The sequence below is a fragment of the Lithobates pipiens genome, unplaced genomic scaffold (genome assembly GCF_037356315.1).
Source record: "Lithobates pipiens isolate NorthernLeopardFrog02 unplaced genomic scaffold, aLitPip1_a1.2 Scaffold_8, whole genome shotgun sequence".
Classification (NCBI taxonomy): domain Eukaryota; kingdom Metazoa; phylum Chordata; class Amphibia; order Anura; family Ranidae; genus Lithobates; species Lithobates pipiens.
The window spans coordinates 477198037-477210802 of NW_027507903.1; positions in this window are offsets into that span (position 1 = coordinate 477198037).

The window sequence follows — 12766 nt, forward strand, 5'->3', positions numbered from 1 at the left end:
TCCAGCAGGACAATGACCCCAAACACACTGCTAAAGCAACACTTGAGTGACCCCAAACATACTGCTAAAGCAATACTTTAGTGGTGTAAGGGGAAACATGTAAATATGTTGGAATGGCTCAGCCAAAGCCCAGACCTCAATCCAATAGAAAATATGTGGTCAGACTTAAAGATTGCTGTTCAAAACTGTTCCACCTCCTTCAAGCGGATGTTTTGCCAACTAGAAGGAGCTGGAGCAGTTTTGCATGGAGGAATGGGCAAAAATCCCAGTGGTAAGATGTGGCAAGCTCATAGAAACTTATCCAAAGCGACTTGGAGCTGTGATAGCCGCAAAAGGTGGCTCTACAAAGTATTGACTTTAGGGGGGTGAATAGTTATACACATTGACTTTTTCTGTTATTTTGTCCTATTTGTTGTTTGCTTCACAATAATAAAAAAAAAACATCTTCAAAATTCTGTAAATTAAATGATGGAAATCCTCAAACAATCCATGTTAATTCCAGGTTGTGAGGCAGCAAAACATGAAAAATGCCAAGGGGTGAATATTTTTCAAGGCACTGTATGTGCCCTAACAGGCCTGGCGGTGTTTTAGATTGAACTGCTTGTTTAGCGAGGTGTGCATTGATTTCCGGTCCCCTTCTTCCATTTTCTGGTGATTTAAATTTTGAGTCGTGCTTGAGCACGGGTGGGTGCGGGGGGACTGATAACTTGCATTCTCCACTCTGTTTTCTTCCAATTTCTCTTCTTGTCCTTGGCGCACAGCCTTCCCGTGGGACTCCCAACAAGCTCCCTCATTGAGGTCCCTTGAAGTTTCCCACCAGCTTAAGGAAGAGAAGTTTCTGTAATGCTCTCAAAACTTCCATAAGGAGTTGAGGGTCGACACCCACCTTGGGATACTTGGCTTGAAAATATGTGGCTCCTCCGCATCCACAACACCTCCTCTACTGTTTTGGTTCACTTGCAGGAGTCCCCAGCTCCTGAACTTTTGCTTGGGTCTCCATTACTCGCATCAGAGCATGGGACATCTGAGTCTGAGCCTGTGCTACCTGCACCATCAGTTCCATTGGCCCTGGTTCTATAACTGGTTTTTGGATTTCAGGAGGAGTTGGTCCTTTGGGTTTAGATACAGTTTCACTGTCGTCATCAGAAAACTTAGCATGAACAGCGCAGACTACCACTTTCTCTTTGTTTCCAGTAACCGGATTCACAACTCTCGGTCTTTGACTCTTTTCTTCTAGCAAAGCTTCTTCCTCTCTAACCTTCCAATTCAGGATAAGTTAGTACCACCTGGGTCCTTTTCAGTAACAGCTTCAGCACAATAGGATGATTTGGCCGGGCCCCATCTAGCACCCAATCTAGTCGAGCTTGGTCAGTGTCTTTGGGATCAAGACCTTTCTTGAGGATGATTTGGTGTAGCATCTGATCTACCCAAGAGATGTCCCATAATTTCAACCCATAACTTGATCCATCTCCACGGAGGCTTCAGTTTCCACCATGTACACCCAGTGTCTTGGCACTAAAGCTTTCAGCCACCTTCTGATCTACCTCTCGGTATGTTCACACCCAGAGATCTCCAGAACGGTGCTTGTGTCAATGTGAGTCCCATAATTTCAACCTCACTCGATCGTTGTCATGGATGCGGCTTCCCACTCAGGTTGTGGCTCCAGTCTAGGTCTACTGGGGCCTGCTGCAGATAGCATCCCGGACAAGCCCCCAAATGTAGCACTGCCCCCTTGAGGACTGCTAAAGATTACCTGCTCATCTGTACCGCCATGACCAAGTGAACCTTCTAACCCACCTGACAGGCTTTGTGCCCCTTCATGAGCCTTGAGACAACACAATTTGGGTGATTAATCTGATCCATGCAGCTAAATCTTCAAACCTAGAAAAATGGGTCCATTCTGATGTGTACTGACTATAGAACTCTGAACCGAAGAACAATTCCTGATCAGCATACCACACTTCGTATAGAAGATGCTTTGCAGTGTCTGTCTGGAGCAAAGTGGTTCAGTCTGCTGGATCTGAAGAGTGGATACTACCAGATACCTATGCATCCTGATGACCAAGAGAAGACAGTGTTCATCAGTCCATTAGGGTTCTTTGAGTTTGATTGCATGCAATAGTGGTTGACGAGGGCCCCAGCCACCTTTCAGAGGTTGATGGAGAACATGGTGGGTGACATGAATTTGATAGAGGTGCTTGTGTACTTGGATGACATCATTGTTTTTGCAAGGCGTTAGAGGAGCATGAATCAGGACCTCTCAATGAGCTGTTGCAGAGGGAGGTGACTGAAGATTTGCTAAAGCCGAGTTGAAGGGGGTTCAAACCATTGGGACCCAGAAAGCCACATGACTCTGTTCGGGATCAATGGACACCAAAGTATGAGAAGGCCTTTAGACGTTTAAAGGACAGCCTCACTGAAGCTCCAGTTTTGGCCTATACTGACCCTTCAAAGCCTTATTAGTTGCATGCGGATGCTAGCGTAGATGGGCTAGGGGGAGTCCGGTATTAAGAATTGGAAAGGCTCATCTGAGGAGCCTGAAGGTTTTTGCCAAATGTTTCTTCCTGAAAAGCACAGACTGGTAGTGCTGACCATTCTTCATGACGACCAAGGACATTTTGGGCCAGACAGAACCATTAAGCTAGTTAAGGATCGCTGTTATTGGCCATCTATGAGGGCCGAAGTCAAAATTTAAACATTGGGGTGACTACATTGCTGCCGTAGTCCACGCTTACAGTAGTATGATGAATGACTCCACTGGGTACTCTCCTTGCTGGTTGATGTTCAGGAAAGAAGCTTGTTCGCCTGTGTATCTGGCTTTTGGGAAATTTTTGGATCACACTTCTCAATAGTGATGGCCGAACGGTTCGCCCGGCGGTCGTTTCGCGGCGAATTTCCGACTTTCGCCGTCCGCGGGTTCGAACGCCTTTTTCCGTCGTTCGCCCCGGCGGACTTACGTGTTTAATGTATACAAGAACTTTAACCTTTCGTGACACGTTTATCATGTGTTACAGGACAACCAATTGAGACATGACAGCTCATGGACACTTGGACATTCCCCCTAACCTATAAATACACCCGATCCGGTGGCCATTTTACATTCTTTCTTCTGTCACTGTAGGGAAAGGATCCTGTGTGGAGTAGGGACAGAGAAAACGCTAGCTATTTGGTACACAAAAGTTCTTTTCAGGACTGGTATAGGTGTTAGGTCAGCAGCCTGAGTTTCTTTTGTCAGTTTAGATAAAGGGACAGAGCGCTGTATGCTGCTATTTTAGGGACAGCTCAGCCAGATTAGTCTTTCTTCATCATCATCATCATCATCATCATTAGCTGTTACTATCAGGTCCACAAAAGAGCTGTTCCAGCTAATCGTTCCAGCCTACTCTTTTTTGCCAATTTGTATAGGGACAGGCAGGAAGCAGTGTGTCAGGCAGTGAGGATAATTTTAAAGACTTGCTGTTACTATTAGTTCCACAAAGGTTCTTTTCAGGACTGGTATCAGTGGTACGGTAATAGGCTTGTACACGTATAATATTCTTTCTTCCAAATATAGAAAGAATATTATACTTGACTGCTGCCCTTCTGCTGCAGTCTGCTAATCATTCACAACTCACTTGTTCCACAAAGCTCTTTATCAGGACTGGTAACTTGGTCTGTCTAGGGTGCTACGGTACATAGGCTTGGGTGCGGTACAGTCTGCTGTTCTGTAAGGACCGCTATCGGTCCACAATACATAGGGTTGCCGTGCACTACTGCTGACCGCTGCCCTATACTGCAGCAGTCCTTCATTGGTATAGGGACTGACGTACAGTCTGCTAATCACTAACACACAACCTGCTTGGTCCACAAAAGTTCTTATAAGGACTGGTAACTTGGTATAGGGTGCTACGGTACATAGGCCTGAGTGCGTTACAGTCTGCTGTTCTGTAAGGACCGCTATCGGTCCACAATACATAGGGTTGCCGTGCACTACTGCTGACCGCTGCCCTATACTGCAGCAGTCCTTCATTGGTATAGGGACTGACGTACAGTCTGCTAATCACTAACACACAACCTGCTTGGTCCACAAAAGTTCTTATAAGGACTGGTAACTTGGTATAGGGTGCTACGGTACATAGGCCTGAGTGCGTTACAGTCTGCTGTTCTGTAAGGACCGCTATCGGTCCACAATACATAGGGTTGCCGTGCACTACTGCTGACCGCTGCCCTATACTGCAGCAGTCCTTCATTGGTATAGGGACTGACGTACAGTCTGCTAATCACTAACACACAACCTGCTTGGTCCACAAAAGTTCTTATAAGGACTGGTAACTTGGTATAGGGTGCTACGGTACATAGGCCTGAGTGCGTTACAGTCTGCTGTTCTGTAAGGACCGCTATCGGTCCACAATACATAGGGTTGCCGTGCACTACTGCTGACCGCTGCCCTATACTGCAGCAGTCCTTCAGCGGTATAGGGACTGACGCACAGTCTGCTAAACACTAACACACAACCTGCTTGGTCCACAAAAGTTTTTATAAGGACTGGTAACTTGGTATAGGGTGCTACGGTACATAGGCCTGAGTGCAGTACAGTCTGCTGTTCTGTAAGGACCGCTATCGGTCCACAATACATAGGGTTGCCGTGCACTACTGCTGACCGCTGCCCTATACTGCAGCAGTCCTTCATTGGTATAGGGACTGACGTACAGTCTGCTAATCACTAACACACAACCTGCTTGGTCCACAAAAGTTCTTATAAGGACTGGTAACTTGGTATAGGGTGCTACGGTACATAGGCCTGAGTGCGTTACAGTCTGCTGTTCTGTAAGGACCGCTATCGGTCCACAATACATAGGGTTGCCGTGCACTACTGCTGACCGCTGCCCTATACTGCAGCAGTCCTTCATTGGTATAGGGACTGACGTACAGTCTGCTAATCACTAACACACAACCTGCTTGGTCCACAAAAGTTCTTATAAGGACTGGTAACTTGGTATAGGGTGCTACGGTACATAGGCCTGAGTGCGTTACAGTCTGCTGTTCTGTAAGGACCGCTATCGGTCCACAATACATAGGGTTGCCGTGCACTACTGCTGACCGCTGCCCTATACTGCAGCAGTCCTTCATTGGTATAGGGACTGACGTACAGTCTGCTAATCACTAACACACAACCTGCTTGGTCCACAAAAGTTCTTATAAGGACTGGTAACTTGGTATAGGGTGCTACGGTACATAGGCCTGAGTGCGTTACAGTCTGCTGTTCTGTAAGGACCGCTATCGGTCCACAATACATAGGGTTGCCGTGCACTACTGCTGACCGCTGCCCTATACTGCAGCAGTCCTTCAGCGGTATAGGGACTGACGCACAGTCTGCTAAACACTAACACACAACCTGCTTGGTCCACAAAAGTTTTTATAAGGACTGGTAACTTGGTATAGGGTGCTACGGTACATAGGCCTGAGTGCAGTACAGTCTGCTGTTCTGTAAGGACCGCTATCGGTCCACAATACATAGGGTTGCCGTGCACTACTGCTGACCGCTGCCCTATACTGCAGCAGTCCTTCATTGGTATAGGGACTGACGTACAGTCTGCTAATCACTAACACACAACCTGCTTGGTCCACAAAAGTTCTTATAAGGACTGGTAACTTGGTATAGGGTGCTACGGTACATAGGCCTGAGTGCGTTACAGTCTGCTGTTCTGTAAGGACCGCTATCGGTCCACAATACATAGGGTTGCCGTGCACTACTGCTGACCGCTGCCCTATACTGCAGCAGTCCTTCATTGGTATAGGGACTGACGTACAGTCTGCTAATCACTAACACACAACCTGCTTGGTCCACAAAAGTTCTTATAAGGACTGGTAACTTGGTATAGGGTGCTACGGTACATAGGCCTGAGTGCGTTACAGTCTGCTGTTCTGTAAGGACCGCTATCGGTCCACAATACATAGGGTTGCCGTGCACTACTGCTGACCGCTGCCCTATACTGCAGCAGTCCTTCATTGGTATAGGGACTGACGTACAGTCTGCTAATCACTAACACACAACCTGCTTGGTCCACAAAAGTTCTTATAAGGACTGGTAACTTGGTATAGGGTGCTACGGTACATAGGCCTGAGTGCGTTACAGTCTGCTGTTCTGTAAGGACCGCTATCGGTCCACAATACATAGGGTTGCCGTGCACTACTGCTGACCGCTGCCCTATACTGCAGCAGTCCTTCATTGGTATAGGGACTGACGTACAGTCTGCTAATCACTAACACACAACCTGCTTGGTCCACAAAAGTTCTTATAAGGACTGGTAACTTGGTATAGGGTGCTACGGTACATAGGCTTGAGTGCGGTACAGTCTGCTGTTCTGTAAGGACCGCTATCGGTCCACAATAGATAGGGTTGACGTGCACCACTGCTGACCGCTGCCCTATACTGCAGCAGTCCTTCAGCGGTATAGGGACTGACGTACAGTCTGCTAAACACTAATACACAACCTGCTTGGTCCACAAAAGTTCTTATAAGGACTGGTAACTTGGTATAGGGTGCTACGGTACATAGGCTTGAGTGCGGTACAGTCTGCTGTTCTGTAAGGACCGCTATAGGTCCACAATAGATAGGGTTGACGTGCACCACTGCTGACCGCTGCCCTATACTGCAGCAGTCCTTCAGCGGTATAGGGACTGACGTACAGTCTGCTAAACACTAATACACAACCTGCTTGGTCCACAAAAGTTCTTATAAGGACTGGTAACTTGGTATAGGGTGCTACGGTACATAGGCTTGAGTGCGGTACAGTCTGCTGTTCTGTAAGGACCGCTATAGGTCCACAATAGATAGGGTTGACGTGCACCACTGCTGACCGCTCACCTATACTGCAGCAGTCCTTCAGCGGTATAGGGACTAAGAGTTTTGTCACAGGGTCATTTAAAAAATGACATGCAGAGGAAGAGGCAGGCCCTTCCGCAGGGGTGGTAGGGGTAGGGCAGGAGCAACAGGCTTGAGCCAAAGTGGGAAGTTGCAGAAGGTGCGTTCAATTACTTTAAAGGATGCACCAGACTTGGTTGAGTGGCTCGCTCAGCCTTACTCTTCTGCACCCTCCTCATCCTCTCGATCTGCACCCTCTTCTTCACTCTCTGCTATGTGCACCCCCAAAGACACTACCACCAACAACACGACCACCACCACCACCACCACATACCTTCCGCTTGAGTCACTGGAATTATTTTCCGATCCATATCAAGAGGACATTTCTGATGCGCAGCCACTCTTGGTATTGGATCAGGAAGAGGAGGTAGCAACAAGCGCTACTCAGCAGTCTGACGCCAGTACCCAGATCAGCCCAAGGAGGAGGTTGGTCCCCGGTGTTGCTGCCTACTCTACTTATAGCGGTGGGGAAGGTGACGTTGATGATGACGTGTCTAGTGATGTCACGTGGGTGCCCACAAGAGAGGAAGAGGAGGGGAGTTCAGAGGGAGATATGGACCAGCAGATAGGGAGGAGAAGCAGCAATGACTTACATTGCACAGCAGGGACAAAGCAGACTGCAAATGTATCAGGAGCGAGTCATCGACCATGTACGGTCACATCTGGCGCTCCCAGGACACCGGCACATGGCTCCGCAGTGTGGGCTTTTTTTAACGTGTCCGCTGCTGACAATAGCGTTGCCATCTGCAATCTTTGCAGTCAACGCGTTAGTCGCGGTAAGCCCAATACTCACCTAGGGACGACCGCCTTAAGAAGGCACATGAGCAGCCATCACCGAGCCCAGTGGGAGCAACGGAACACACAAAGCCACACTGCAGGCTCTCACCGTCCAGCCTCGTCTTCTACTTCTCCTTCTCCTCTCTCCTCACAATTGTCCTCCACTCCACCTTCCATCACGCCAAGCTCACATTTTTCTGCAAAAAGGCAGGCTTCCGTGGGCCTAATGTTTGAGCGTAAAAAAATGATGACGCCGGATAACCCTCTTGCCCAACGGTTGGCGGCTGGCTTGTCAGAACTCATAGCCCGCCAACTACTGCCATATAAACTGGTGGACTCGGAGGCCTTTCGCAAATTTGTGGCCATTGGAACACCACAATGGAAGGTCCCAGGAAGGAAGTATTTCTCAGAGAAGGGCATCCCAGAGCTATATGGCCATGTTCAGCGGCAAGTGAATGTATCTCTGGCACACAGTGTCGGTGCCAAGATACATCTGACCACAGACACGTGGTCTAGCAAACACGGGCAGGGAAGGTATATCAGTTTTACTGCCCACTGGGTGAACCTTCTGACGGCCGTCAAGCATGTAACCCGTGGCACCCGTGTAGATTTGGTTTTACCGCCACGGATTGCATGCAGGCCTGACTCTTCTTCTCCTCCTCCTACTCCATCCTCCTCCCTCTCCTCCTCAGCTGCCTCCTCCTTTTCCGCTGCTAGCGTCTCTTCCACTGCACCGCCCAAGCTCCCCAGAACCTATTCCACATGCCAGGTGAGACGTTGCCATGCCGTGCTGCGTCTGTTGTGCCTGGAAGCAAAGAGCCACACTGGCCCGGCACTCCTTTCAGCTTTGCGTTCACAGGCAGATGAGTGGCTAACACCGCTCAATTTGACAGTTGGTAAAGTGGTGTGTGACAACGGTGCCAATCTGCTTAGCGCATTGAAACAGGGCAAAATCACGCACGTGCCGTGCATGGCACACGTCTTAAACTTGGTCGTGCAGCGATTCCTTGTCAAATACCCTGGGGTCCAGGACATCTTGCGGCAGGCAAGGAAAATCTCGGCCCATTTCAGAAGATCTTACACGGCCATGGCTCGCCTTGCTGACATTCAGCGGCGACACCATCTGCCGGTCAGACGTCTTATTTGCGATTGCCCGACGCGATGGAACTCAACCTTCTATATGCTTGATAGGCTGCTCCAGCAGAAACGTGCAGTTAACGTCTACCTGTATGAACTCTGCGAAAGAAACGGTTCTGGGGAGCTGGGTTTTTTTTCACCGCGCCAGTGGCTGCTCATGCGCGACACATGCAGACTTCTGCGGCCATTTGAGGAGATCACCAAACTGGTCAGTCGCAGCCATGGCGCCATCAGTGACATGGTACCTTATGCCTTCTTTCTGGAGCGTGCATTGCGTCGTGTCATTGATCAGGCTGTGGAGGAGCAGGAGCGGGAAGATGAGGAAGTCGCAATGCTGGATGAATTCCCAGGGGGGGCTACTCTATCTGAGACAAGTCAACAACAGGAGTCTGATGAGGAGTCAGAGGAGGATGGTGCCGGGGCGGATGAGCAGGAGCAAGAAGAGCATGCTTTAAACCTTTCTGGGATCCCTGTTGTGCGAGGATGGGGAGAGGAGAATGAAGAGGACGACATTATCCTGGATGATGAGCAGGAGCCAGGCCACCACACCGCTTCCACTTTAGTGCAAATGGGGGCCTTCATGCTCCAGTGTTTTAATAGGGACCCCCGTATAAAAAGCATGAGGGTCAAGGACCAGTACTGGGTGGCAACGTACTTAGACCCCCGGTACAAACACAAAATGGCGGAAATGTTACCGCCGTCGCAGAGGGCTGTCAGAATGCAGCACTTCCAGGCCTTGCTTCGAGAAATGCTGCATTCTGCTTTTGCGTGCGCTGGCAGAGGAGCAATTCCCACTCCCAGAGAAGGATTTGCGGGTACCAATCCAACAGCGCCTGCAAGAAGAGGCCGGTTTGAAGATGTGTTGGTGACTTCGGATATGAGGTCATTCTTTCAGCCGACCCATCGACAGGTGTCATCCGGATCCAGCATCAGGGAACGCCTAGACCGTCAGGTGTCCGACTACATTGGGTTAACGGCCGATGTGGACGCTCTGAGGAGTGATGAACCCCTAGACTACTGGGTGGGCAGGCTTGACCTCTGGCCAGAGCTTGCCCAATTTGCAATCGAACTGTTGGCTTGCCCCTCATCCAGTGTCCTGTCCGAAAGGACGTTCAGCGCAGCAGGGGGGATTGTGACCGATAAGCGTACTCGCCTAGCTCACCACAGTGTTAACTACCTCACATTTCTAAAAATGAATGAGGCATGGATCTCGGAGGAATTCAACACATGTGATCAGTAGACCATGTATATGTCTATAAACAATTTTTGGAATCAAGCACACAGACCTTCTTAATTCATTTGGCTCACTTCCCTGACCCAAAAAAGCACACCGTACTATATGCCCCTACCCTCCTCTTTGAAGAGGTTGAGCGGTGTCATATTTCTACTGGGGCTGCTTATTATGAGGGGTTCCCACCATCCCTGTGCTGTGCTGACTTCCTCCTGGGTGTTCTTATTATGAGGGGCTCCCACCATCCCTGTGCTGTGCTGACTTCCTCCTGGGGGTTCTTATTATGAGGGGATCACACCATCCCTGTGCTGTGCTGACTTCCTCCTGGGGCTGCTTACGGTGCTGCTGTCAGCGCTGTATGTCACGGAGCTGCTGTCAGCGCTGTATGTCACGGAGCTGCTGTCAGCGCTGTATGTCACGGAGCTGCTGTCAGCGCTGTATGTCACGGAGCTGCTGTCAGCGCTGTATGTCACGGAGCTGCTGTCAGCGCTGTATGTCACGGAGCTGCTGTCAGCGCTGTATGTCACGGTGCTGCTGTCAGCGCTGTATGTCACGGAGCTGCTGTCAGCGCTGTATGTCACGGAGCTGCTGTCAGCGCTGTATGTCACGGAGCTGCTGTCAGCGCTGTATGTCACGGAGCTGCTGTCAGCGCTGTATGTCACGGAGCTGCTGTCAGCGCTGTATGTCACGGAGCTGCTGTCAGCGCTGTATGTCACGGAGCTGCTGTCAGCGCTGTATGTCACGGAGCTGCTGTCAGCGCTGTATGTCACGGAGCTGCTGTCAGCGCTGTATGTCACGGAGCTGCTGTCAGCGCTGTATGTCACGGTGCTGCTGTCAGCGCTGTATGTCACGGAGCTGCTGTCAGCGCTGTATGTCACGGAGCTGCTGTCAGCGCTGTATGTCACGGAGCTGCTGTCAGCGCTGTATGTCACGGAGCTGCTGTCAGCGCTGTATGTCACGGAGCTGCTGTCAGCGCTGTATGTCACGGAGCTGCTGTCAGCGCTGTATGTCACGGAGCTGCTGTCAGCGCTGTATGTCACGGAGCTGCTGTCAGCGCTGTATGTCACGGAGCTGCTGTCAGCGCTGTATGTCACGGAGCTGCTGTCAGCGCTGTATGTCACGGTGCTGCTGTCAGCGCTGTATGTCACGGAGCTGCTGTCAGCGCTGTATGTCACGGAGCTGCTGTCAGCGCTGTATGTCACGGAGCTGCTGTCAGCGCTGTATGTCACGGAGCTGCTGTCAGCGCTGTATGTCACGGAGCTGCTGTCAGCGCTGTATGTCACGGTGCTGCTGTCAGCGCTGTATGTCACGGAGCTGCTGTCAGCGCTGTATGTCACGGAGCTGCTGTCAGCGCTGTATGTCACGGAGCTGCTGTCAGCGCTGTATGTCACGGAGCTGCTGTCAGCGCTGTATGTCACGGAGCTGCTGTCAGCGCTGTATGTCACGGTGCTGATGTCAGTGCTCTGTATTACGGTGCTGCTGTCAGTGCTCTGTATCTCCTGCACCCTCTTGTTTGCCTACCCTGGTCCCTGACCTTCCCTCTCCTCCATTGCCTTCATTAGCTCCATAGTCCTGAATTGTCAGAACAATTTCCCAAATAAAAAAAAAATGCTTGTAGTTATCGATCCCAAATTCACCTCATACATGTATTATGCTATTGTCCAGGTGGTGGGACTACGTGCTACCCCCTAATAATTACCCCGTGGCCGCAAATTCGACCTAAAGGTTTGCGAAATTCGCCTCCCATTGAAGTCAATGGAGCCCGCGGCGAACGGTCGTTTTCGCGAACGTTTGTGCCCGTTCGCGTTTCGCGTTCGCGAAACGTCCCGTCGGAAGTTCGTCCATCACTACTTCTCAAGCCTCTTATCAGCGATATGTTGATAGACTTCAGAGAAGTATTGTGACTGCCTATGAGAAAACCAAGGAAGCGTCCACTGCTAGGGAGCAGAGAAACAAAAGGAACTTTGATCTCAAGGTGAGGGTCCAAGACTTGCAACCAGGCGATAGGGTGCTATTGCGCAACTTAGGGGTGCCTGGAAAACATAGGTTGGCCAATCTATGGTGTTCTCAACCATATATTGCCTGCAAACGACTACCAGGGTTGCCCATTTACTAGATCCGCCCTGAAGGCAAGACATGGCATCGGAAACACTTGTTGCCCATATCCAAAGCCATTCGAGCCTCTCCACTGCCTTGTTCTGATGCACCCCGCTCCCCTACTTTGAAATCTAAAACTCGTTAGATACCTGAATCCATTCCCCAGGAGGTTGAAGAAGAGGAGGCCGATGAGGAAGAATTAACCCTTGACTGGTTATGGATTCCCCCACTTGAGAATACCACCAGAGTCCCTCAATCTCCCATGGAAAACAGGAATAAGATATCTCAACCCAGAAGGGTAGACCCCCATTCTTTTGAAGCAGAAGGGCCCATCTGCTCCTCAGGGAGAGGGACTGGAGGGGTAAAACTAGGATGAACCAACAACCCTGAAGTACAATACTTTGGAGAGGCCCCAGTTTCCCCTGTTTCTGAAGCAGAAGGAGAGATTGCTCCTGAGAGTATGGAAGAGCCAGAGCCCCGTTGTAGTTTTTGGGGGACAAATCGTGAACCGGAACCTGAGAAGAGTATATACTCAAGACTTAGACAGAAAATCTGTCCTCCTAAGAGACTGACCTACAATACTGTCAGAGAGGTTACCTGACTGGACAGATGGCCGACCG